This window comes from Acinonyx jubatus, chromosome D2 (assembly GCF_027475565.1).
Source record: "Acinonyx jubatus isolate Ajub_Pintada_27869175 chromosome D2, VMU_Ajub_asm_v1.0, whole genome shotgun sequence".
Classification (NCBI taxonomy): Eukaryota; Metazoa; Chordata; class Mammalia; order Carnivora; family Felidae; genus Acinonyx; species Acinonyx jubatus.
Genome location: NC_069393.1, coordinates 58,307,930 through 58,333,580, shown reverse-complemented (window position 1 = coordinate 58,333,580; position 25,651 = coordinate 58,307,930). Strand labels below are relative to the sequence as shown.

The 25,651-nt window shown below is 52.0% G+C and overlaps 1 long non-coding RNA gene across 2 annotated transcripts; it reads left to right on the top strand.

The window, feature by feature from the left end:
- The first annotated feature begins 4,938 nt into the window (after positions 1–4,938).
- LOC113600267 (uncharacterized) lies at positions 4,939–12,881 on the top strand. Of its 2 annotated transcripts, none has more exons than XR_003421262.2 (3): positions 4,939–5,126; positions 5,492–5,593; positions 12,399–12,881. It is a non-coding gene; the product is annotated as an uncharacterized LOC113600267 (long non-coding RNA). The 2 variants fall into 2 exon arrangements; XR_008292123.1 differs by lacking the exon at positions 12,399–12,881 and adding an exon at positions 5,847–6,249.
- The last annotated feature ends 12,770 nt before the right edge of the window (positions 12,882–25,651 follow it).

The following is a 25,651-nucleotide window of genomic DNA, read 5'->3' as shown; positions in this document are numbered from 1 at the left end:
TTTATATGGCCCCAGATCAGCCACTTCTCGTAGGTGACTTTCACAATGGGCCCAGGACATAGCTTCTCTCTGGAGTGAGCAGCATGGGACAGGTTTAGCACCAGAGTTTGTCTCTCTCCCTCCCTTGACTGTGAGCTCCTCAGGGGAAGGGACTATGTCTTCAATTGTTTACCATGCGGCCACAGTGCCTGTGACAATGCCTGGCCCTTAGGAGACCTTCAGTAGATGTTTGCTGAATGAATGAAAGAAGGAAGGAGAAGGGTTTCTACCCCTGTAGTGGTTGTTCGGGCCCCTCATTTCTTCATTTAAGCCACTCAATGAGTGGCTACAATGTTCCTGAGTAATGTACCAGGTGTTGGAGCTATAATGGTAAGCAAAATAGACACGGCCCCTGCTCTCACGAGATCATGGGAGCCCAGTGGGAGAATACAGACTGTCATCAAATAGTTGTACAAAACCCAGAATCCTTACGATGTATGATCTGTGTTGAAAAGGAAGTAAATGATGCTAAGAAAGCATATCAAGGAAGAGAACACTAGCCAAGTCTGGGTAGGCCCAGAAGGCTTCTTCCAGGATGTAACATGCCAGCTGATACGTGAAATGGGAGGAGTGAAGGCCATGCTGGAGTGGTCTATTGCCCTGAGAGGAGTCTTCCAAGAAGAGGCAACCTCACATGCACAGCCCCAGTGGCTGTTTAGAATGTGGCACATTCAGAGACAACAGGAAAAGGCCAATATGGCTGGAGCATGGCCTGCAACGGAGAGTGTGAGGCAAAGACGTTGGAGTCATGGGTTCCAGTCTTCATCCTAAAAGCAAGGGGACACTATAGCAGGGTTTTGAGTGGAAGGACCGTAGTAGTGACATGACCACCACTCGGCCGAGTTGAGGGGGCAAGAAGTTGAGGGAGCAGGAAGGCACCTGTGGAGACCACAGTCGAGAGAGGGTTGAGTCAGTTGGGCAACAGATGGCAGTGGCCTTGGACCGAGGGGGTGGAAATAGAAAGGGGGGGAGGTAAGTGAAATGGCTCACTGATGGTGGGTCGTGCAGTGACAGATGAGGGAGCAGAGGAGCCATGGGGAACTCCTAGTTCTGTAAAACTTGTTCCTAGCATCTGTCTGCTCCTTGTTCACTTCTAGAAAAGGTCTCCTACCTCGTCCACCCAAGAGTTTCGTTCTGATAGCCTTTGGAGGTGGATGCATCTCCACTTCCAGAGAATGAGGGAGACTACAAGATAGCCTGCAGCATCTGGGAGGCACCTTAGAGGGTCATTTTCCCAACCAACCCCCACTGAGGCACTCATTTGTCCTCCCAGACTCACCCAAACCCAAACATACTCTCAGATTCTCTGGCTCCCCACACTTACATCGACTTCCAAACGCTCCCTACAGACCACTTCATCCTACCCTTATGATCCTTGCCTCCCAAGGCCCTCCATGCCCCCTCCCCCGCTCTTCTCCCTAGCTGCCCCCCCCAGCCCCTACCTCCCTCTGTCTCCACTTCACCCTATTAAGAAACAACAACCCCCCAGAACGCCTGCCCCCGGCTGCTGCTCCCTGAGCCCCGCCCGCCCTCCCTCCTCCTGCTCCTCTCCCTGACAGATGCCTCAGAGCCCCGGGCCGCAGTTAAGGTGACGAGATGCAGCAATTCTTTATGAACATTTCATTCCTGCTCGCTACACGACGTAAATTAGATGGTGTGTTACATTCGGGCAATAAGAGAGATATGTCACCACGACGCTGGCCCATTGGATGGAGAGGGTAATCCTGCCGTGAATTTCATTACTGCTTTTATATAGACAGAATTAGCTCGGTGACAGCGAGCCTGATTGTCTTTCACTAGGGGTTTGGAGAAGAGCTGAAAGGATTTCACCCTGATGGGCACACTACTGAGTGACCCCGCTCACCAGCGGCTGCGCTGATTGCTTTGCACCTTGCAGACCCGCGATCGGCTCAGCCTCTCCGCCGCCTCGCCTCCCTCCCTGGTCCCCAGCCCTCCCCGCCTGGCTTTTTCTTGAAGCAAGAAGAAAGGAGACCTAGTGGAAGAGTCACAAGGTCACGAAGGGGAATTTGTACGCGGGGAGGGGCAAGTTGGCAGAGTTGAAAAACCAAAAATCAAAAACCAAAAAACTAACAATCCCTTTCCAATCAGAGTCTCCTGGACAGAAGCTATCGCTGTTCACTCCTGCCTCCCAGAAAAGGGCTAGAAGGACTGTGGGCCACGTGCCCATCACTCTCAGGGCAAAGGAGGGACTGGGTAGGGACCAGCAAGTCCTTGTGAGTCTCCCTAGCAGAGACCCCGGAGCTCCCACTGGGTCCCTGTCCCTCGGCCCCTTGCACCTTTGGGTCTTTCCCCCTGTGGTGGCTCAGGCTCTTTCCCACCTCCTAGGCAGGAAGAGTGGAGAAAAACAAGAGTAAGAACCATTGTCCCTCCCAGGCTGTGGACTCGGCAACTCCAACGTGGAAGGCGAGGGAGGGGTGTGGATTCCCTTCGTTCTGTCTCCCACACTCACCCTCATGGCTCGCGCCCCAACCCTACCACATATACATACAACCCTCTTCGATGACCTCCCAAATCCTGAATAGCACCTGAGTGGCCCAGTCCAGCAGCCTGCGAACAAGCCCAGACTGGGCACTTCGGTTCTTCAGTTTTCTGCGGGAATGGCTAGTTCTGAGAGAGCCAGCTCCTTCCCTGTTCTCTGGGAACCTTGCTATCTCTCACCTCTGTCGCCTTGTCCGCTCCTTCCTTCCCCTCTGTCAATCCCCCAGCAAACATCTTCTGCCAGACTTTCCGGAGGCGGCTGTTGCCCCTGGGGCTGGCCGGGGAGGGGGTTGACCATTGCTGGACCCCTGCTGACTGCCATGCCGCCCCCTTCCAAAAGCCCCCAGGGAGACCCACAGGGCTTCATTTCTTGCAGGCCCAAGGGCCAGGCATCAAGCAGGCAGAATAATTTCCTCAAAGCCCCTCATCTTTTGGCCAATCCGACACATCTGTCAGGAAATTTTCTCTTGCGACCCAGATCAGCCAGCTCTGTGGCCTGCGCTGAGAGGGATGAAGGCCACAGTCTCCACTTTCCAGAGGGAAAGGAGGCTCCCTGGACCTCGGCAGAGCTGAGCAGGCCCTCCGGAGGCCTGGCACAGGGTCGCCGCACCCTGACTCTGTCTGCCCCTGGGGTGTAGTACCCTGAGCTCCCCTTCCAGCCCCCCATCACCCCCCAAGCTCCTACCGTCTATCCTCCATGGAGCCCAGGGCAAGTGATCGCTCGACGATGTACTCACAAAGTCACTCTGGACTAGTTTGCCACTGAAACCCCTTCTCCGTGAAGCAAAGACTAAGTCCAGGATGCTGGGACTAACTATGCTGTAGCCCTGCCTCTGTGCTAGCTGGGCAACAAGGAGCTCATCACACCTCTCTGAACTTCAGCTTCGTCATCTTCAAAAGGAGAGAGATAACTGCTATGGCGGAGGCTGGGGTGCAATGCTGTGCTTCCTGGGTACTGAGGGAGGGCCTCCAACTGTTGCCCTGCCCTGTCAGGCTCCCTTGGATTTGTCTCTGCCGAAGAGAGCTGTCTCACCTAAGGCCATGCCTTTCCCTGGGCAGCCTGCATCCAATGCCTTGTCACCATGGACATAGGAAGGCCCAGCCACCTCTCCCTACCTCGGGACCGTTCAGAAGGGCCATCCCTGCCTCAGAGTTCCCTTGAGGTTGGTGAAGGCCTTTTTCTGAGACTACAGCGCAGCCCAATTTCTCCCTCTGGAGAAATGCCTTCTCTTGCACTGGTGATAATCCCAAGGGCACTCACCAGGAAAGTTCTAGCGCCTTGGTCTCCATCCCAAAGTCTGCCTCCAGACCAACCTGCAGACGAGTCCTGCCTACCTACCCACCCATGGGGCTACTGCAGGATGAGGGTGTTTTGTGGCGGGCTATGAAAATATAGCTGGTGCTGTCTCTCATCATCATCGTCGTCCTCGTCATTGTTACGGCAGGCCCTGCCCGGCTGGTGTGATGGGGGGAACATACTTTGGCCATGAAGTCCAGTGAATGAACGGCCAACCTTCTTTTCTCCCCTACAGACAAGGTTCTTTGCATTCTGCCTTTTGTCTTCTTATTGGAATGACCTCCCCAGACTGGCCAGACTATCCCTCGGGAAGCTAAACCATGGTCCCAAAGACCTAGAGGTTCAAACTGCTGGAGTTCTGTTACCCATATCTCATTCTTTGCCCTAAGAATCAGGAGCTAAGTGCCTACCAGATATCTCTCCTACACTGTTGGATGTATTCCCAACTGGGCTCCCTACCCTTTTATTTAAAGCATGTACTTTCCTCCCATAGACCAAAACACCCAGCCTTTGGGGGGGGTGACAACAAATCTCAAATGAGGCCTGAGAACAGGGTCCCTGTGGGCGAAGTCACTCTGGACAAGCTTTACGCTGAAACCCTTTCTCCTTGAAGCAAAGACTAAGTCTAGGATGCTTTAACTATACCGTAGCCCTGCCTTTATACTAGCTGTATGACAAGACTTCCTTCCTTCTGGGCCTTGTTCACAGCCACCCCCCCAACGAATAAAGCAAGCCTAGGATCCCTCTCCCAGGGAAGAGGGAGGAGCGCAGGCAACGGTCTCAGATTATTGTTACCCTTCTGAGTACGCCCACACTGTCTCTCTACTGGGCCCACTGCCTTGTCAGCATTTTGGAGTCGAGTGGCAGGTAGGGACACTGCCAGGTGAATCAGATCTTCTACTCTGTCCCGACTCCTGGGCCCTGACCCAGAACGTGTGCTTCTCAGGAGTGCAATGTCCTGCATCTCTTCTAGAGCTTTCCCTGCAAAGCAGCAGACACTGAGCCAGGAGCCAGGGATATGGGGGATGGAAATTTCTCACCCTACCCCCCATTCTGACATCACAGCCCTCGCTTTCTGACACTAATTGGTTGCCATGGAAACCAGTTCCTGACAGTACATGATCACTTGAGGTGGTGGGAGGGAGAGCCACAGGAGCCAGCCGTGCCACAAAGGATCCACAGAGCCCCTCAGCATCAGCAGGGCTGTCCCTATCCTCTGCAGGTACATATGCCTTGCACATTAAGGAGACAAGTTCCCCGGCTCAGGAAAATGCCCCAGGACTGCACAAAGGTAATCCTAATTCACCACTCATACCATCTCCCACCTCATTTGGAAGTCCATCTTATCTTTGAGTGGGGACATCTTGCTGTAAAGTCACAGTCCAAAGCAGGAAAAGCCAGCCACATACCCTGGAACAAATGGATACCAGATGTGACATGGGCCTCTCTGTCCCAGTCCCAGATTGGAACTTTTCATCTTTTCTAAGAAACTGTCTTTAACTGGCCTATCTCCCATCTCCAACACCATCAGGATCACACACACACACACACACACACACACACACACACACACACACACACTTACTCACTCTAGAGCTTATACATTCTTTTAGTCATGTATTCAACAAGTATTTACGAGCCTCTGGTGTGTCGCAGACCCCGTGTCAGGCCCGAGGGATACAGCCGGGAGCTGATAGAGACCTGCCTCTGTGGAGCTCACCATCGCTACCTTCTGCATTCAGACACGACATCCCTTTAGTAAGTATTTCTGGGTCTCCTGTTTTCACTCTAGTCCCCAAATGTGGTAAGCTATCTGGTTGCTGAGAGGGTGGAGTGCACTTTGCTTAGCTATCCCCTTCTACCCCTGGGCTTTCCAAGAGTGGGGACCTTGAGCCTATTAATATACATCTTAGCCTGACACTGTACGATTTGGGGCCTGTCAGCCTTTCCTGCCACCAGGCAGGAAGACCCTGGTTTTCAAAGACCCTGGTTTCTTCCACTGTCTTTCAAGGCCAAGGAGCAGGAGAATGGATGGGACTTGAGGACGGCAGCAGAAAGGTATGTCTGCTGTGGGTCCACTGGAATGCGTGCACGGGCATCAGCTACGCGGCCATGCCTCCATCCATCTGTGGCCTGCTGTCACGCACGTGCACTCACGTTGGCTGTATCTGTGACTTCTCCCAAATCGGCCAGCACAGGGATGTGAGCATGTGTGTGATTCCACTTATGAGCGTGAGTGAGCATGTGTTCAGGGGAAGGGGAATTTAGGGGTATGTCTCTATGTGTGTTTTTTCCAAATGCTTGGCTTTTTTCAAAATGGCTTAGAGCACTACTGTCATTTATGGGGTTTAAAATGTCAGAACAGGGCCCGTGGGGAGGCAGGGGAGATTAAACTGCAAACAGTGAAGGTTATAGATGACGTTTCTGATAGGCTGACAGGCAGACTCAAATGATGCTGCACTTTAGCAATCATTTAAACACACACACACGCACGCACTCACGCGCCCATGCACACACACACACACACACACACACACACACCAGATCATCTCTCCATATTTTAATGGCACATTCTGAAGGCTAAAAACATAAAAGGCCATGTCTAGAAAACCACAGCTCTGCTTTCCGAACACAACCAGCAGCTGTCGTGTGTGTGTGTGTGTGTGTGTGTGTGTGTGTGTGTATTCAAGTGCACCTACCTGTGTTAAGTGGACAGAGTAGCTTATTTGCATTTTAATGTCTGCATGAGTTAATTCCACCTCATTTTTGTATAGCGTCCTATATAATGAACAAAATACATCATATCTGATAGTCTACCTGAGCATCATAACTACTTGTAAAAAGTAGGCAGGGATGGAATTACTACCCCTACTTTACAGAAAAAAAAAAATTAAAAAAATTGAGGCTCAAAGAGGTCCAGTAGGTTTCCTAAGACATCCCAGCGTGGAAGTAACAAAAGTAAGGTTAGAAGCAGGGCCGTTCCGGGGCGCCTGGGTGGCTCAGTCGGTTGAGCATCCGGCTTCGGCTCAGGTCATGATCTCACGGTTGGTGAGTTCGAGCCCCACGTCGAGCCCCACTTCGGGCCCTGTGCTGACAGCTCAGAGCCTGCTGTGGATTCTGTGTCTCTCTCTCTGCCCCTCCCCTGCTCATGCTCTTCCCTATCTCTCGAAAGTAAATAAACATTAAAAAAAAAAAAAAAAAAAGAAGAAGCAGGGCCGTTTCGTACTTATCCAGAGCTCTTCTTGAGGTGGTGGTTCTCAACCCTGGCTACACTTTAGAATCACCTGCAGAGCTTTTAAAACCCACCATGCCCCAGAGATGCTGATCCAATTGTTCCAGAGGTGGCCCTTGCAGTATGTTTTTTGAAGACCCCTGGGAATTCTACACTTAACTCTTGAGTGGGAAGCTTTACACATAGCATTGTCTTTGATCTTTGTAACAGCCTAGGCAGGCAGATAATTTTTTTAAGTTTATTTATTTTGAGAGAGAGGGAGAGAGCGAGAGAGAGAGTGCAGAAGGAACAGAGAGGGAGGGAGGGAGGGAGGGAGGGAGGGAGGGAGAGAGAGAGAGAGAGAGAGAGAGAGAGAGAGAGAGAGAATCCCAAGGGGGCTCCACACTGTCAGCAAGGAGCCCGATGTGGGGGTTGAACTCATGAACCATGAGATCATGACCTGAACTATAATCAAGAGTCAGACGCTTAACTGACTGAGCTGCCCAGGCTCCCAGACCCCTGGAAATTCTAACAGGGGATATCCCAGGTGTCTGATTATGCTCACATCCCCTCCATGTGAATGTGGATTCCAGTCTCCTTCCTCCTCAAGGTCTACCTCTGCATCTACTTCCCAGAAGACTCACTTCCCAGGAGGGTCGAATCCTCTATTCCTTCTGCATCACCCTGACTCCCCACCCGCCTCCTAGACTGTGGAGGCTTAGAAAAATCAATTCCGCCTGGTGAATGAAGAGGCTATTGGCCACGTGGCCCATAGTTGTGGCCACCTGATAAGGGGCAGACTGTGTTGTCTCAGCAAGAGAACCTAGCCCCATCAGCCAGAAGGCCAGAAGGGTGAGGAGCAGCCCTCAGACACCTGCTGTGAACGGAAAAAAGGAAAGAGACAGAAAGATGAAGGAGAACAGGAGGAGAGCTGACCCCTTGGGAGGTTGTTCTGATCAGCTCAGTGTGAAAGCCAGGAACAACATTCTTCTCACTCAGCCACGGCAAGAGAGGTGGCCCTAGCACAGTGGTTAGCAGCACAGATTTGGTGGCGGCCTGCCTGGGCTTGAATCCTGGTTTCTGCTTGCTAGTTGTGTGACTTTGGGCAAGTACTTAACCTCCCTGTGTCTCAGTTTCTTTATCATTCAAATGGCAATTATAATAACAGTACCTGCCTCCTAGGGTCTCCAGGAGGATTCAGGGAGTTCACGTAAAAGTCTCTGACATAGCACACATACTGGGTAGGAGTTAACCATTATTATTCTGCACAATTGGACGCTTTGGAACTCTCCCTTCTTGAAACTCTCCCTATCTTCCTGAACATTCCTTCTCAGTCTCCTTTGCTAGCCCCGTTCCTCTGCCCTCCCTCTAAGTCATTGGTTCTCAACCTGAGGAACTTGTACAGCTTCCTCTCAGAGATTCAGATTTAGTTGGTCTGGGGTGGGGCCTAGACATGGGTGTTTTTCTTTCCTTTTTTAATTTTTTTAAGTTTATTTATTTGTTTTGAGAGAGAGAGCAAGCACCAGGGAGGAGCAGAAAGAGAGGGAGAGAGAGAATCCCAAGTGGGCTCTGTGCTGAACAGGGCTCGAACTCACGAACCGTGAGATCCTGACCTGAGCAGAAACCAAGAGTCAGAGGCTTAACCGACTGAGTGTTTTTCAAGTCCCCTGTCTGACCCAAATGGTTGCCAAGGTTGAAAACCACCCCTCTATTTTGTTTTAATGCATTTTTTTTTAATTTTAGAGAGAGGGAGCATGAGGTGGGGAGAGGGGCAGAGGGAGAGAGAGAGAATCTTAAGCAGGCTTCATGCCCAATGTGGAGCCTGATGCAGGGCTCGATCCCATGACCTTGGGATCATGACCTGAGCCACAATCAACAGTTGGACACTCAATGAACTGAACCACCCAGCCACCCCAAAAACCACCCCTTTAAGTGCTGATACTCCCTAAGACTCTGCTCTTACCCCCTTCTCCCCTCATTTGTCCTTCCCAAGTAACTGACTTCCCTCTCATGGCCTTGATTACTATCCAGAAGCTGGTGACTCTCCAATCCATGTACCCTGACAAGACTTCTTTCTTGAACTCCACACACTATCTCCAGCTCCCTGTCAGACATATTGATTTCCAAAGTGTGGAGATAAAGTTCTTAACGGTCTCTTGGCCTCCCGCATACTGCGCTGAGATGTACTCTAGACAGCCACCCCATATGCATGTCCCGATCAGAACTCAGTAGTTCTTCTTTCCCCAAACCTATTCCACCTCTTCTATTCTCCATCTCTGTCACTTCCAACCATTCGCCCAGGCAAGACCCAGCAGTCATCCAGGGATCCTCTCCCTCATCATCTCCACACCCGCTCAGGGAGAAAATTCTGTCAGTTCCGTGAAAGGCTCTCTCCAGCCTCACTCCTTGGTATCCCCACGCCACACCAGATGCTGGTCCTCTTTGTCTCTTACCTGTAGAGTTTGAAGAGCCTCTTCACCACCCTCCCACCTCCAGCTTTTTGGCTGCACCCTTCCCCCATTTTCTTCATCATCCTCAGAGCTAGTTTTTGGAAGTGCAAATCACTCCACTGCTCAAGCCCTTCAGGCTAGAAGTCAAGTTTGCACGGCCCTTTACTATCTGTCCCTTTCCACTGGCCTCCATCAAAGTGACCCTACCCTCTATACTTGAGTTCTCCAAGCGTGCCAGGCTGTGTAACACCTCAAGGCTTTTGCAAATGCCATTCCCCCTGCCTTAAATGTTCTTCTCTTCCCCCTCCCATTTTGCCCACTGTTAGCGAAGCTCCAGCTCCTCTAGGAAGTGCTACCTGAGTACACGCTCCCTTTTGGTCCCCTCTGCACCCTGTAGTATGTCTATTATGTTGGCTCTCACTGTGTCTTCTGCTTCTTTGTTTTCATGCCTGTCTCTCATACTGGACTGTGATCATCTGGAAGGCATGGGCCTGTCTTGTCTTTGAGGAGGACAGTGAGTAGGGTAAAGACCAGACTCCAAGTCCAAGTAGGGAGTTTGGTTCCCTTGGCTAAAGCACCTGGTGAAGAATGTTTTGGGTTACGCTCTGGATCTTGAAGGGTAGCTTCTTCCCTCCTGGAGCCAAGCAGGGAGGCTAGGTATGAGCAAAGAGACCCAAATAAGCAACTTGCCCAACACTGTGCCCCTAAGTTCCTCCCCTGGGTCTACCTCTTGAAGCCCCAGACCTGGGAGCCCTGACCACGGTAACACCTGGTGTCCCTTCGGGGCCCGATGAAAGTGAGTAGAGTCCCCCTTCCTCTCTTTCATCTGAGATCAGGCTGGAATGCCTCCAAAGGATCCTTCAGAGAGAAACCAAGAAAAACTAAAAAGCAAGCAAGCAAACAAGCAAACAAACCTCTAAATACTTAGAAGTGTAGAAATGGACAGAATGCAGATGTCTGATTCTAATTTGTGACCTGTGCCCACGGGAGCAAATTCAAGAGTTGCCTTCTAGACCTCGTAACCCTTGCCTAAGACAGTATATTCAAAAGCCACCTTCTCCCTCCACCAGTGCCCAAGGAAGGGCCTAGGCAGGAACCCTAGTCCCCTCCCAGGCGGGCGGGCAGCTGGAAAGCGGTAATTCTTATAGTCGGCGAAACTGAAGCAAGCCCTCATCCTCCACAGAAGTGAAAGGTCAAGGCCAGCAATGGTCCAGAGCCACAGAAAAAGCCACGGGCCCAAAGAACGGCTCGCAGACGGAATGTGGTCTCTGGGACACTCAGCAGTGTGTGCCTCACTCGTGGCTGGATTTGCCGTGCCAGACCCCCACTCGCTAATATTCCTAGAACCCTCGCCACATGTCAGCACTACGCCAAACACTAGATTAGCCTGCACCACTTTCGCAACAACCCTATGAAGTGTAGGCACTATCGTTATTCCTGTTACAGATGAGGAAACTGTGAGGGAGGCTAAGTGGCTTTTCCAAGGTCCCAAAGCTGGTAGGTGGCTAAGCTAGGATTCAAATTCAGACAGTCTGACTGCAAAACCATAGGCTCTTAAACTCTGTGGTATACTGCCTAACCCATTCAGCAAGTGATTATCTAGTATTTGCTAATAGTAATAACAGCTAACATTTATTGAACATTTCACATGTGCCAAGCACTGTGTTAATGCATTATCTTATTCACTAGACAGGCACTCTTATACTTCCATTTTACAGATGAGGACACTGAGGCTTCGAGACGTTAAGAGCATTGTCCACGGTCCCAAAACTCGTAGGTGAAAGAACTAGAATACAAACCCAGAGCGTTGAATCAATTAATGACCGAGGCACAGACAATCCCCTGACCGGCACCACCGTCATCCTGGAGAGTGTCCATGAAGGCCTTTCCAAGAGCCCTGATAAGGTGGCTGACACCTTGATGAAGGCTGTCTGTGGGCTTTTATCCCATGTCCTGGCAAAGGCAGCGCCAGTCCAGATAGCTTTACCGAGTTTGGGGCCCAGTGCACACAGAAGTGACCCTAGAAGGCTAGCTCCTCCTTTCCCCTCCAGGCCTCTCCAGAGCACCCTCTCGCCAACACTATCCATTCACAATAGTCTGGCCCTTGGAATCTGGTTGGGTTTGGGGACCCCACTATCCAGAAAAACAGAGCCTCCAAGACCCTCCCCTAAGCAGGCAGTTTTCAACTCTCCCTGCTGGATCCTTCCGTTCCTGAGTCTCCAGCTTTGGCTCCTGGTAGGGATCCTTCCAGAGCCATCCAGGCACCCGAGGAAAGAGGGAGAGGGGAGGGGAGGAGCCAATTCCCAGAATCTCCTCCCCCTCTCCTTCCCTTCCCCCAAAACCCTGCAGGTGGCCCCCACCACCTCCAAGCCCGCAGTTTCTCACCTTCAGGCAAAGGCAGATGATGGCAGAGCTGGGGAGCAGAATTTAACTGAGCCCAGGGCACTGCAAATCCCAGTCATTAGTATTTAGGGAATGTGAGTCCCTGGGGGGGGGGGGGGGGGAGGGGGGCGGCGGAGGCAGGGAGGCAGGGAGAGGAAGGCCAAGATGCTCAGAGATGCAGAGATGTAGATGCAGCAGATATCCGGAGAGGTTGCAGAGAGAGACAGAAGAGGAGGGAGTGAGGGAGAAGAAAGGAGACTGAGGAGGGTGGCAGAGAGTCAGGGAAAGGGGGGAGGGAAGAGAGAGACAGAAAGAGCCAGTTGCTTTATTCATGGCTGGTGATATTATAGACTGAGTGAAAATCACATTATCGTAATGGGAAAGTTAGAGTTGCTGAGATGATGCCCTGAAGCCTCGGCGCTGATTGGGGTGTGATTGCTATCTGTATTTATATGTAGAAAGCAAAGTTCACTGCCAGTTCAAGATGGTGGCGGCTGCTTTATGCCACATAATTCTTCAGTAGGGAGACGCCCCGAGCGAGCTGAGCCAGCCGAGCCGGGAGTGGCAAACGGGAGCCCGAACGCGAGGACGCCTGAGCGCGCGCCGGAGCAGGCGCTGGAGCCCGGGCCGGAGCCGCGCGGGGCTCTGCGTGCCAAGCGGCGGGAACGCGAACCCGCGTGGGCGCTCGGCCAGGACCAGGACCTGGGCCCGGGTCCGGGCCTGACGCGAGGTGGGGCGACAGCGGGGCTCTTGAGCGCCTAGGGACTAGGTAGGGGCGGGGAAGTAGGAGCAGCGCCACCCCCCCCCTCCCCTCCCGGGCCGGCCCCGAGTTAGCCTCACCCACCAGAGGTCAGAGAACTTGAACGGATTATACAGCTGACCCCTGCACCCCCACCCTTACCCCCGTTATATAATTCAGCGCTACACCCTACAATAAATGTCAGCAAGTTTTTATTTTCCCCATGATAACTGCTTTGATGCTTTTTTTGACATCTCAAATATCCTGACTTTTTTTTTTTTTCCTCCTGTAATTTTTAATTTTTTTTTCGGGGACCTCTGCTGTGCTCGTGCCCCCTGCTTCCCCCCCCCCCCGTGCCCCCTGCTCCCCCCACCCACTAGTGGTGTCCGCCGCCACTGCCTGTGGAGCAGCCCATTGCGGGGATGAAAAAGGGCCCATCCCTACTGATTGGTGAATGGGTGTGATCTCCGACTCCCCCAGAGCTGGGGGCAGGCAGGTCGCCCAGACGCCCTACACGGAGCCCTGCCCCACTGTCCGAGGCATCAGCCACAGTCAGGGAGAGAGAAGAGAGTTGTCGGTGCCGCCTGAGCAGTCCGGGAAGCTCAGACCGCTTTTTTTTTTTTAATGTTTATTTTTGAGAGAGAGAGAGAGGGAGAGAGAGACAGAGCATGAATAGGGGAGGAGCAGAGAGAGAGGGAGGAGCAGAGAGAGAGGGAGACACAGAATCTGAAGCAGGCTCCAGGCTCTGAGCCGTGAGATCATGACCAGAGCTCACAAACCGTGAGATCATGACCAGAGCTGAGCCAGAGCGGAAGTCTGACCCTTAGCGGACTGAGCCACCCAAGTGCCCCCAGACCACCTTTGACTTCAGGCCTATTTCCCTCAGGGCTTTCTGGATGAAATGGGGCAGGCCTGGGCCCCACCCTAGAGCTGCCAGATAAAATACAGGATACCCAGTTAAATTTGAATTTCAGGTAAACAACAAATAGCTTTTTGGTATAAGCATGTCCCAAATATTGCATAGGACATAATTAAACCAAATTTGTTGTTTATCTGAGATTCAAATTTAACTCGGCATCCTGTGTTTTTATTTGCTGAATCTGTTAACCTGGTAGCCTTGCCCCCACCTTCCCTATTGACCTCAGGTTTTATATTGATTTTAAATCTGAAGGAGGCAGTGCCGCCCCTGAATGGAAAGAGCCGGATCCACCACTTAATAGCTGTGTGGCTTTGGACCTGTTTTTACCCTGGACCTTCAATCTCTTTGTCTGAGCAGAAGGTTTCTCACAGGATGGTTGCAGCCATTAATGAAACATCGTATGTAAAATACTCAGTGCACTACCTCGCACAAAATAAACACTCAATAAATGATGACTGTAAAATACTACCACTCTTATATTCCCTCTAAGGCCCCCTTTATTCCCTTCCCATCTCTATTCTAGGCTTCTTGGAAGCCAAATACAAGGCTTATAATTAGGATCTCTACTCTGGAAACTGCTGCCTGAATGGGGGAAGTTCCAGGAACAGACCTAATCATAGTATGGTCGCCCTCAGCTGCCTGACCCTATCATGTCCACTGAGAGTTCTGGAAAGCTGATTGCAAGGGTGAAGCAGGGACTAAGAGCAAGCAGTATCCCCAGCCCCACATCAAGCCCCACGCATTCCCAGCTACTTTCTCCGAATTCAAGAACCTGCCATAGGACTCCTAAGTCTCCCTTTCTCCCAGGAAGTTGGAGGGTGGGGCAGGGTGATAAGATGCTGGACAGGAAGGAGAGTCTGCCTATCTGCGAGGCCACAGAATGGGCTGTTTGAGCCACCAGTCTGCCCGAGAGCCAGCCCGTCAGGCCAAACCCCTCTCCATCCTCTGGCAGAAGCCCGTATCCTGGATATACCAACTGGAAATTAGTAACTCCCTCAGGGTCTCTCTGTTCTCCCTCTGTCTCTCTTATCTCTCAGCCTCAGCTCAGAACTGACTTGGTAAAGTCATACTGTCCCTTCTCCCAGGTTCGGTACTCTGTAGATCCCAAAGGGTGTGATTGGAAAGGGGGGGGGGTGCTCTCTGCACAGTTAACCCATATGGTAGAGCCAACACACATGCATCTGGGACCTCTGGAATGCCCCCCCCCCCATTTTGATCCTCACAACAAGCTTCTACTGTGAAGTCAGGAAACTGACAAGAAGTTCCCACACTCCCTAGCCTTGATATCAGGAAGTTGAACTCCAATCCTAGTGGTTTAAGGCCATGTTTGTTATGGACGCCATCAGGATATATGATGACCCTCTCCCAAGGATCCCCCAGGCAGTCCTCAGCCTTGCTGGGGACTGAGCCATAAAGCAGAAGCACCCTTAGGCACTCAGGCCACTGACCCTAGAATGATCCTGGGAGAGGATGCAGAGTCTGGAGCTTTTCCATGCTCCTTCTTGTCCATTCCATCTTTGGCCATCAGTGCTAGAATCTAAGTAACTCTTCTTGGGCTTACTCATTTCAGCAAAACAGAAGTTGATCAATCAGTTGCAATAAATAAAAGAAATTAAAATCCAGTGTTCTTTCAAAGATTCCTGAGAACTGATTTTCCAGATAACTTGCCGTTTGGAATTGTTTGTGTTCCTGTCTCCTCCACTTCAGAATTGTATATAACATTGATCATCACAAGCATCTTATCAAAGGTAGGATGTCCACACCTTGGGGAATGACTGCCCAAATCACACAGGCGTCAGGAGAGGGCCCCTTGAATGAGGTTTTGTCATCTTAGAGATGCAGGGGGGATCCAAAGAGATGATTTCTGTCCTGTCTTAGAGACATGAGTCTTTGAAGATGAAAGTGAGACATCTCCCAAGGGCGGGAAGCTTGGCTGGTGGCTTGTTTATTCGGATTCCTCTGAGATGCCTATTCTACGTCCCTTTGGGTTTGTGTCTATGCAGCTGTGTTCGGGGATTGTGCATATGTCTCTGATCCCTAGAATGACCCAGCAAGAGGAATTGAGGTTTGGGAGAGAACAGTCTTCTTATGGTGGAGGGAAAAGAGATAAGGCACCTGGCCCAGAACACTGCCCCCCCTTGCTTTATCAGGGAAGACAGAGCAGAAAATCACCCCATGCCCCTGCGACAGAAGAAGGAGCTAATCTGCTCAAAAGCTGAAGGCGGGAAAACATGACCCCTGCCTGGGATGGATAACGGAGGAATGTCTCTGAGGACATATCACTCCACTCTCCGGGAGGGCCCATAGGTAGTTGGTAATCCACCCGTCTCCCCCCACCCCCCACTCCTGTCCCCTACCAACACACACACACACACACACACACACACACACACACACGCACGCACGCATGTGCGTGCATATTCACACACACACATAAATCTTAATTGTGTCCAGGGCTTTTTACAGCGTTAATTAATCATATTTAGGGCTGTTTCCAGCTGTTGCTGAGGGAAAGAAGGTCCCACACGCCTGTGACTTAGGGTAAATCCAATCAGACAGAGGAATTCTTTGATTCTGGAGAAGCAAAGCATGGGAAAGACACCTCTAATCCCAGAGCCTCTCAGATCCCTGCCTGTTGCCTCCCCCATCACTGCCCTTGCAAATTGATCTGGGCTAGGGAGAGGGAGGGGCTGGGGGCTAGAGACCAGAAGGGAGGGGTGACACCCCCCCCTCCCAGCACAGGAGGGGCGTGGGAGGAGCCCTGCTTGCGATGGCAGTGGGTTGACTCGAATGAGGGCCTGGGCCCTCCATGCTGACTTGGAGTCCTGTACTTGGGCCATTTAGTGGGCTCGGGGGAGCCCACGACTCCTGAATAGCCACTGGGCCCAAGAGTTATTACAGGAGGCTGGGCCTGGACTAGTCAGACCAGCAGGTGGGCAGCACTGACCTAATTACAGTTCTGCACAGCCGGTGTGGTCTGAGCAAGGGCCTTGCCCAAGCCTTTTTCTTCCCTGTGCCTTCTCCTGAACCCCAATAGCATCTCTCCCGGCTCCCTCAGGCTCTCACGTATCTCTGTTTCTGGGTCTGAGTTTGTCTGTCTTCCTAGGGCTCCATAGCATGAATCTAATCTCTTTCACTGGTGTCCGTCTCAGTCTTTCTACTGCCACCTTCTCTAAGTCCTAGCCTACTACCTTGAATCTTCACAGAGATGCACTTTAAGATAGAGACACATCTTAGGGGGAGGGGGCCAGCCTGGCAGCTGGCTGGTGCCTATGACCTCTCTGGTTTCTGCTGGTAGCCCATCGGAATTCACACGGAGCAAAGACAAGATGGGGGGCGCGGGGAGGAGGGAGAGAGGAGCTGCTGGGGGTGGAGGCAGCAAGGGACTGTCCTACCCCTTAGAGGCCCGGATGGGAGAGGGAGGACTCCCCAGGAAGGAGAGTGAGGGTGCAGGGCTGTGAGAAGGCCAGACAGACCAAATAGTGGAGACCTTACCCTCCCCTCTGTGATGACCCCACCTCCGCACACGCACCCCCTTGTTGAGGCCTTCTGGGTCCTGGCCTAACTGGGCCTAAATAATTGAGGAGCCCATTACAGCCTTGCTGTTTCCTCACTGTCAAGTGTAAACGCTGCACTGGTCGGGTGGGGAAATGGGGCTAATTTGAATTGATAATAGGAAACTCGGGGAAAAGTCATCTATAGTGAGTGAGGAGCGAGCAATCCCCGAGCAGATGCTAAATCTTGTATAATGAAAGAATCTGCCGATGTCAATTATGTACGAGCGTCTTTGCAGTGGTTGGAGGCGGTGGGCGGGCGAGGGAGCGGAGGGCTGGGTGCATCCCATAAACCCAAACACCCATCAAAGGCTCATACATATGGAGCGGCGGAGATTACGGCATAAATTTGAATGTTATGAATGTGCATGAGGGACAGGCAGGAAACCTACCTCATAAGGGGGTAGGAAAGGAACAGTTTTTCTGTGCATGTGTACAAGGGGGCTTTTGTCCCCTTGGTCCCTCTGCTGTGTCTCCTCTGTCTCAGCTGTGTCCCTTCTGCACCCAGTTGTGTGGCAGGATGAGAATGAAAGTCAGGGTCTGGAGGTGCCGGGCAAGGTAGGATCAGCTATTTTCCTGGATCCCGGATGTGGGTTCCTGGTGGGCTTTGGGCTCGAGTTGCCCTTGACCCATTTGGAGTGTTTCCAGGAGAAGACCTAGAGATCGATATGGCCAGAGACACGGAGGCATATCTTGGAATATCTGTGATGCGAACACAGGTTTCCCTCTCATCTAATGGAAGAGACAGACCCACAGAAGTAGTGATACCCGCTCTGGAACGGGCAGAGTAAGCCTGGAAGACAGTCTAGAGGAAGAGGTCACAAACTGTGCTATAAAGAGGGCCAACAGCTCAGAATGACAACAGCAGGGGCCCATCTTCCTGTTCCCGGGTACAAGTCCACACCACGGATGGCAGTGTGTGCTTGGGAGTGTGTGCAGGGCCCGGACCCCTCCATCAGTTCCCAACCTGCAGCCGCTTCCTGAGAGCACACTGTGATTTGTGGTGCGGGCCACCCAGGGACTTTAATCTTCACCGTGACAAATGCAATAAAAGGAACAATTTGGAGATCAGAGCTAAGGAAGACACATTTACAAACCCTTCCCCAAAGGTTGGATGGGGCTGTCACCATGTGATTTGTGCCGGAGATGAAGCAGGGAGGGGAAGCCGGGGAGACAGAGAGTTGGAGAAGGCGGGCTGAGAAGAGGAGGCATCACCACCTCTCCCCTCCTCACCCGCTCTGCTGGATCACAGTGGTGGGGGTGGGGGCGCTAGGCCAGGGGAAGGAGGACCAGACCCCAGGCCACCATTGCCTCCCTCCCCGCAACACTACTAGAGAGCACAGCTCAATTACCAGGAACAGGCCGGAACCATAAGCTTCAGAGATTCATCTCAGCAGTTCAGGGGCTCTATCTAGAGGAGGGGTTGGTGGGAGGAGGGAGGGAGGAGGGTTGGAGAAGAGAGAAAGAGGGAGAGGCAGAGGCAGAGTGGGAGAGACATTTTAACAGAAAGACAGTGACATCTCAGGTTGCAAAGGGAGCCTCTAAGAAGCCCCAGTCTGGACTAGGAAAGGAAAGGGAGGTTTTCCAACCAGGGCTCCTCAGGCAGGCGGATCTGGAGGGCTGTAAACACAGAGCATCAATAGGGCAGAGGGAGGAGGGAGAACTTAATCTGGGAACAAATCTTTGGGGGAGGCGTTATGTGGGATCTGAGAACTAGGCTGGTGGATGGATGGCCAAGCGGTGGTACGGTCTGGGACCGAGTGCCACCCTTCCCCCTCCAAGCCTCTCTTTTCCTATCTGTAAAATGGGTGCTAGGCTAGATGACTTATAAGGTGCCTGCTGCCTTACGTCTTGGATGCTCTGAGCACCAGGCTTCTTGACACCAACAGCAGGAGACTGGGTAAGGGAGAGAAGCGCCATCTTGCCACTCTCCCGCTCTGCCTCTCTGTAGCTGTACTGGCATTGTTTTTTTTTTTAATCTCACTCAAGGCCACATCTTAGAGCTCCCCCACCTAGCCACTGCCCCCATGCCAGCCTGACCCACAGCATGAGGACCGTCTTCCCGTGCCCCTCCACATCCAGATCTGGTCCTCATACCCACATAAATAGGCCTGGTGAGTGCCTAGATGGGGGTAGGAGAAAAGAGACATCAGGAGTATGTGGGCGTGACCCTCATTCAAAACTCCCTGGGGAAGATTGGGAATCAGATGCAAACAATGTCTAGCTGTCATGGTCATGGCCCAGCAGGCACAGAGTATCTCCCCCAGATAGAATGGGCCTCTTCTGGGTGATGACTCAGGGCTGGGTCATGGCCCCCCGTGGGGAAGTGGGAGATAGGGAATTGGGGAGAGTGACGGCGAGGGACGTAAGGAGCCGGGGGGAATAGACAAAAGTATGTTTCTAAGCTTCAAACATGAAGGAGAGGAGCCTCTGCTTAGGAATGAATAGAAGGGCTTGTGGGGGTCAAGAACAGGCTGACTTCCCCCCTCTCTCTCCAACAGAGGGGCAGGGGCTGGATGTGTGAAATCTTCAAACCAGGTGAGTCCCTTGATATGGGCTCCATGGCGGACAGTGGGCACAAAGGAACCGGGATGGGGCAATTCCTATGGTCCTCTGCTGCCTCCCTCTGGGGGAGGGCAAGAGGGCAAGCTCTGTCCTCCTCCCAGCCCTGTGCAAGTCCTCTGGGTTCCTCTCCACTGCACCCACCCTTCCCCAGGTCCCTGATTTCTCCCCAGGTCCTCAGACCCTGTCCTCACACCTGACCTATGTCTGCCAGATCCCCAACCCTCATCCTGTAGAAGGCACTGGGTAAAAAGTAGACTAGTAAGTGACTGAAAGGGACTCTCTGGACTCTGGAATCTTCTCCATTTCCTGTCTCTCCTCCTCAGAGAAGGAAAAGGCTTTGATTTGACTCACTCATTTGCTTTCCCACTCCTGTGTGCTGGGCTGGGAAAGGGGAAGGGAGGAGTAGACCTGAGAATAGGCTCGTCCCCCTGGGAGCTCCCAGTCTCCCTGGAGTATTACCCCGAGCCTAATCCATCTCTAAGGCCAAAACTAAACCCAAGCCCAGGCAGGAGTATGACAGTTCAATGTCCTCCAGTGCTCTTCCCCCCACCAGAGGACTGGCCCCAGCTGGGCAACCCCCGACCCCCCGCTCTGCCTTTCCCCCACCACATTTAGTCTGCTCCTGAGGGGGCTAAGGCCCATGATGGTGATAGGTAAGGGAGGGTCAAAGGAGGTCCAGAAACGGCCAATGGGTCACACTAGCTCTAAGATACTTCCCCTCCGCTAGCCCTTGGGTTTAGTCCAGCAGACTAGAGATTGATGAGAAATAACAAAGCAGTCAAGGAGAAGGTCATTCTGCATTTGTATTCTGCTTCACGTTCACACACATTTGGCCTGTGACTTGTGACTCTGTCCACCTACCCAGCACATTCTTACACACACACACACACACACACACACACACACACACACACGTGCGCGCGCGGGCGCGTGCACACATAGAACTGAGCTCTGTCTAGCCTTAATGCTCAGAATATAAATCCTGGGGTTGGAACCAGTACAGCAGGTTTGGGGGTAAACTCACTGCAGGAGGCTTGGGAGAGTCAGCAGAATGAGCAGGGGTAGCAGGCACAGCGTAGGGCACTTTTGGGGGATAAGTGGGATGGGAACACATGGGGGGCTGGAGGACAAGAGGCAATGGAGAGGGGGCCACGAAGTAGGGGGATGGCCCAGGGCAGAGGAGGATGTCCCCAAAGGGAAGGGTGTGGGCAATGTGCCGCTCTAGCAGGTGACTGGTGGCTCAGGCACTGGGTCCTTAGTGAGAGGTGGGCCAGCTCAGGCTGCCAAAGGCACCCCAGAAGGCAAGCAGAGTCCAGGGGTGCTCTACGTATGATTCTTTTTCCCCTTCTGCTAAGGGGATAGGCAGGTGGGAGCTGGGCTGCAGATCCCCTTTCTAGATTCACCCACTCTCTCCAAATTCAAACACTCTCTGAAGAGATCCACCCTCCCACATGGAGCTTCCCTACCCCATCCGAAAGGGAAATCAAAACAAAACAGGTCCTCTCTAATTTGTTCCAAATCCTAAACTGGACAAGCTCAGGGTAGGAAGAGTCAAAGAGGTAATTGTGGCTTGCCACTCATCTCTTCTTTGCCTGAGCCTGGCCTTATGACCTCTTGCTCTTTAGTGGGGTGTAAGGTCAACAGGGGTGGGAAGATGGCCATTTTGACCTTGAAAGGCCTGCCCCTGTCTTTATCCATGCCCTGCCAGCTCTCAGTGCCCTTTGGAGGTTTATAGTCGTATAAATCGCAGAGTCCCATGCCAGGCTTGGAGCCTGCAACTATAAATAGGCACGAGGTAAACAAGGTGGCAAATGCAGGGGCTTGGGACAAGACAGAACATCTGCCCCTCTTGCCTGGGCAGGGGCCAAGGCACATCCGTGGAAAGGGATATCTTCCCTCCCTTCTCCTCCCCTCTCCTCCCTTGCCCGTTGGCTTCCAGCTGCCTGTGCTCTGGGCTTCTAGCCTTTTCCCTCTGAGGTTTATCTTCCCAGGCAGCTTTCTGCTGCAAGGCTTCCCTGGTCACCTGCCTTGTTTCTTCAGAGTCAAGATGGGAAGGGGAGTGGTGTCTCCATTAGAACAGGACCCTCACCGCCTTCCCCCAGCAGCTTCTCACAGTGTCCTGCTGCTGCTGCTGGTCACTAGGGGTGCCTTGATCTCTTCTCCATCCTCATAGCCAAGGTGATGCTAACATTTCTTAATTAGAAAACTTCGCTAAGGAGCTCTGGAGACAGCAGGCAAAGGCCCTCACTAAACACCCATCCCAGAACATAAAAGCGCACAGACATCCTGTCATTTCAATTGACCAACAGCTTCTTGGCCACTTGGATGTTCTCCCCACGATCTCTGGGCCATGCAAGCTAAATTCTGAGCAGACTCTGGGCTTGAGACAATTTCGGGGGCACTGCTTTCTGGATCTACCCCTCCCTTCTCTCGGCCCCAGGGCTGGGCTGCTTTCCTGCCCTGTACTCGTCCTGGGGCCAGCAGGTTCCCAGCCTCCAAGAGTCCTCAGAGGCCCCACTGGCCCCACAATTATCTCTCTTCATCTTTCTTGGAAGACTGGATCTTCAACCCTGGAATTCCTTCTTTCATCCCAAGCTGGGCTCTCTGAACATATGCACTCGCCACTTTAGAATCACAGAAATAAGCCATAGAAAAGAATGAAATGTCCGATTTGCAACAACATGGATGGAGCTAGACAGTGTAATGCTAAGTGAGGTAAGTCAGTCAGAGAAAGACAAATACCATACGATTTCACTCATAGGTGAATTTAAGAAACAAAATAAATGAGCAAAGGGATTTTTAAAAAGAGACAGAAAGAGACAAATCGAGAAACAGACACATTACTATAGAGAACAATCTGATGGTTACCAGAGGGGAGGCGTGGGGGGGGGTGGTGGTGAAACAGGTGATGGGGATTAAGGCGTGCACTTGCTGTGATGAGCACTGGGTGATGTATGGAAGTGTTGAATCACTAATTATACACCTGAATCTAATATAACACTGTATGTTAACTATACTGGAATTAAAATGAAAACTTAATTAAAAAAAGAATCACAGAAATTAGAGTTGAAAGATACCTTCATTTTTTCATTTTACAGATGAGGGATCTGAATCTTGGAGAGGTCAGGTGACTCTCACCACAGCCACACAGCTAACATTGGCTTTGTTGCTAAGGCTGGAAATGCTCCTTTGCAAAGGCTGGCTTCTCCAGCCAGGCTTCCAACTTCCAGTTCCTAATGACTTCCTTTGCTCCCCGAAACAGGCTTTCTATCTTTCTATCTTTCTTTCTTTCAGGCGTTTTTTTTCTTTTAAGCCCCTCTATGCCCAATGTGGGGCTTGAACTCATGACCCAGAGATCAAGAATTGCATGCTCTACAGACTGAGCCAGCCAGCTTTCTATCTTTAAAAGGTCCATTCTCTTTGGAGCCTGCCTCCAGCTGGCTTCTCATTCAGGGAGAGGAAAGAACAGGCTCTGAATCATAACAAATGATTGAGCCTTACATAGCTCTTTCTAGTGCTTTCAACTCCTCCATTTCCCTGGGTCCTCTCTGATGGCTTACTGGGCAGATGATCCTGGAAGAATGATTTTCCAGGATCCCACCTTGAAGTGAGAGCTGGAAGAGTGAGAGGCATCCCTCCCATTATGGGAAATCACTTCCCTGGCTGCTCTTTTTTTTTTCTGATGTCATTTTCCCAATTATTTTTTTTTCAATTTCCTAATTTAGAAGGCAGGGGGGGACCAAGTCCTGCTTCATGAATAGTGTCTCCTGTGCCCCGGGCATGCAGTGCCCAAGTGAGCACAGGTGCACACACACATACCCACATACTCATGTTCTTGTTGACAACCTATTCGAGGGTTCCCAGACTAGGAGTGAGACCAGAACCTCGGGGTCCATAGGTAAAATGAGCCACAAAGAAGGGAAGACAATTCCAGGAACAGATTTCAGGGGGGCAGAAAGTGAGGACGCAGGTTCCTGTGGCTCACTGAGGGCAGAGGTGAGGAGGAGGCAAAGCTAACTGAGGTAAGTGGGAGTGGCCCGGCTCCCTGATAGCCGGGAAGGGTCTCCCTCCTCAGTGGGCTGTCAGGGTGAATGTAATCGAGAGAGGGAAGATGCTGGCGGAGGTCAGGCAGGGAGTCCAGTTACCTCAGAATACTCACATCCTACAGCTGGATTAGAGCTCCCAGATGCCATCTGGGAGGGCCTGAGATGTGTACGGGGCAGCTGGAGGGATGGCCATGATCTATCCAGCACCTGTCCTGCCCCCGCAGGCTGATGATGTAACAGTAGAACAATGTGGCAGAGGACAAGAGGGCTTTGGAATCTGGGGGAGGACTGGTCCAGCTTTCAATGATGTGGCTAGAATGAGGCAGCTGTTGTCTCTGCTCAGAGTTCAGAAGGAGCCCCTGCCCTTTCCGTGAGCACTCTGAGTCTGGTTACCCACATTAATACCAGTTCTTCAGTCATGGGATGGCTCATGAGGAGCTCTTCTTCCAAGAAAATAAAGCTGTCAGCTACATAGACTCTAATTAGATACCAGACAAGGCACAGAAAAGACCCTGCCTGGGACTAAAACAAAGCCCTTTCTATGAGGATGGGGGCATTCAAACACAGGACGATTCTTTATCCGAGGCCCCCGAGCACCTACTCCCTCCTTCCCACACCCAAATCCCACCTCCCTGGTCTTCTGAGGCCCTTCACTTGCCCATGTACCTTCAGTTCAGGCCTCCCCCAAAGCGTTCCTCATTGAGGCCCTCTTCACACCTTGTCTCTCTGGAAGGCCTTATCTCGATCATTAATAACCCATCATTCTAGCCCTCAGAGACTTTCACCAGGATTCACTGCAACACCTTGGATGGGAACTTGCCTATAGATTTGGAGGCCATGATTATCACACTGTTCCTGGATGCTCTCTGCTAACCAGGCCCAGGAGGGAGAGACTGAAGGGTTGGTAGGACCCTCATCCCTCCAACCTGAACAATTTCCCTTCTGCTTCTTCCTCCAACCTCCCCGGATGATCAGGCCCTAGAAAAATGATCTCAGCACCCACTCTCTCACCTTTCCTGTTCTCTGCCCCTAACCTGAAAGCCGAGGTTGTCATTCTCCCAACTGTCCTTGAAAGCAGCAGTCATGTCTCACTTACTCCTGTCCCCCAAACACAAACTCTCACAAGTTCAGGTTCAATAAATATTTACTGCATCAGTCCTCAAACTTCTCCAATATATTTCGTTCTTTTCTCAGTACACAGTCCTGCCAACAATCCCCAACAATCACACACTTTTTTAATTCCCAAGGCAGCTTTTGAGGAACGGTACAGAGGCATTAACCTCTTTTAGTCCCAGATGATGGGGTGGGAGTGGGGGGGTGGGGGTGGGAACGCACTGATGTCCAGGTCTGGGACCCAGAGCTGAGCACATGGCCCGCCTGCCTCCCCTAAGCCTGCAGGCCCCAGGCGGGATTGTCTCGCCTCACTCATCCTTGCCTCCCAGGCCTCCTCGCCTGTATTTATATACACTAAAGCCTCTGCCCGAATAAAACATCCATGTAAAATCCAATTTCCTCAGAATCTCTTTTGGAGCCTGGGCCTGAGATGGAGTAGGTAACCCTGGCAGTAACTGCCTGAACCACTCCTGCTGGCTGCAAAGGTGAGGCCCATTTTTCAATTATCTATCTGCTGTGACAGCAGCAGTCCGGCCACCCAGCCAAGGAAAGGGGGAGGGGGAAGCAGAGCCGGGGAGGAGGGAGCAAGAGGGCAAGGGCACGGTGGGGGAGAAGGAGAGGGAGAAACCCGGAGAGAGGCATGCAGAAGAGACCCTTGCACGGGGCACCCAGGAGGTGCTCAGAATTATTTGTAAAAAGAATGGACTGGAAGAGTAAATAGGGAGGGTGGGGGTGAGGCGAGCAGAGGGGGAGAGCTGGAGAGACACAGAGTGGGTGGAGAGAGGGAGAGAGGGCGGGAGGGGGAGAGGGGGAGGGGAGGCGAGCGTGGATGGAGCC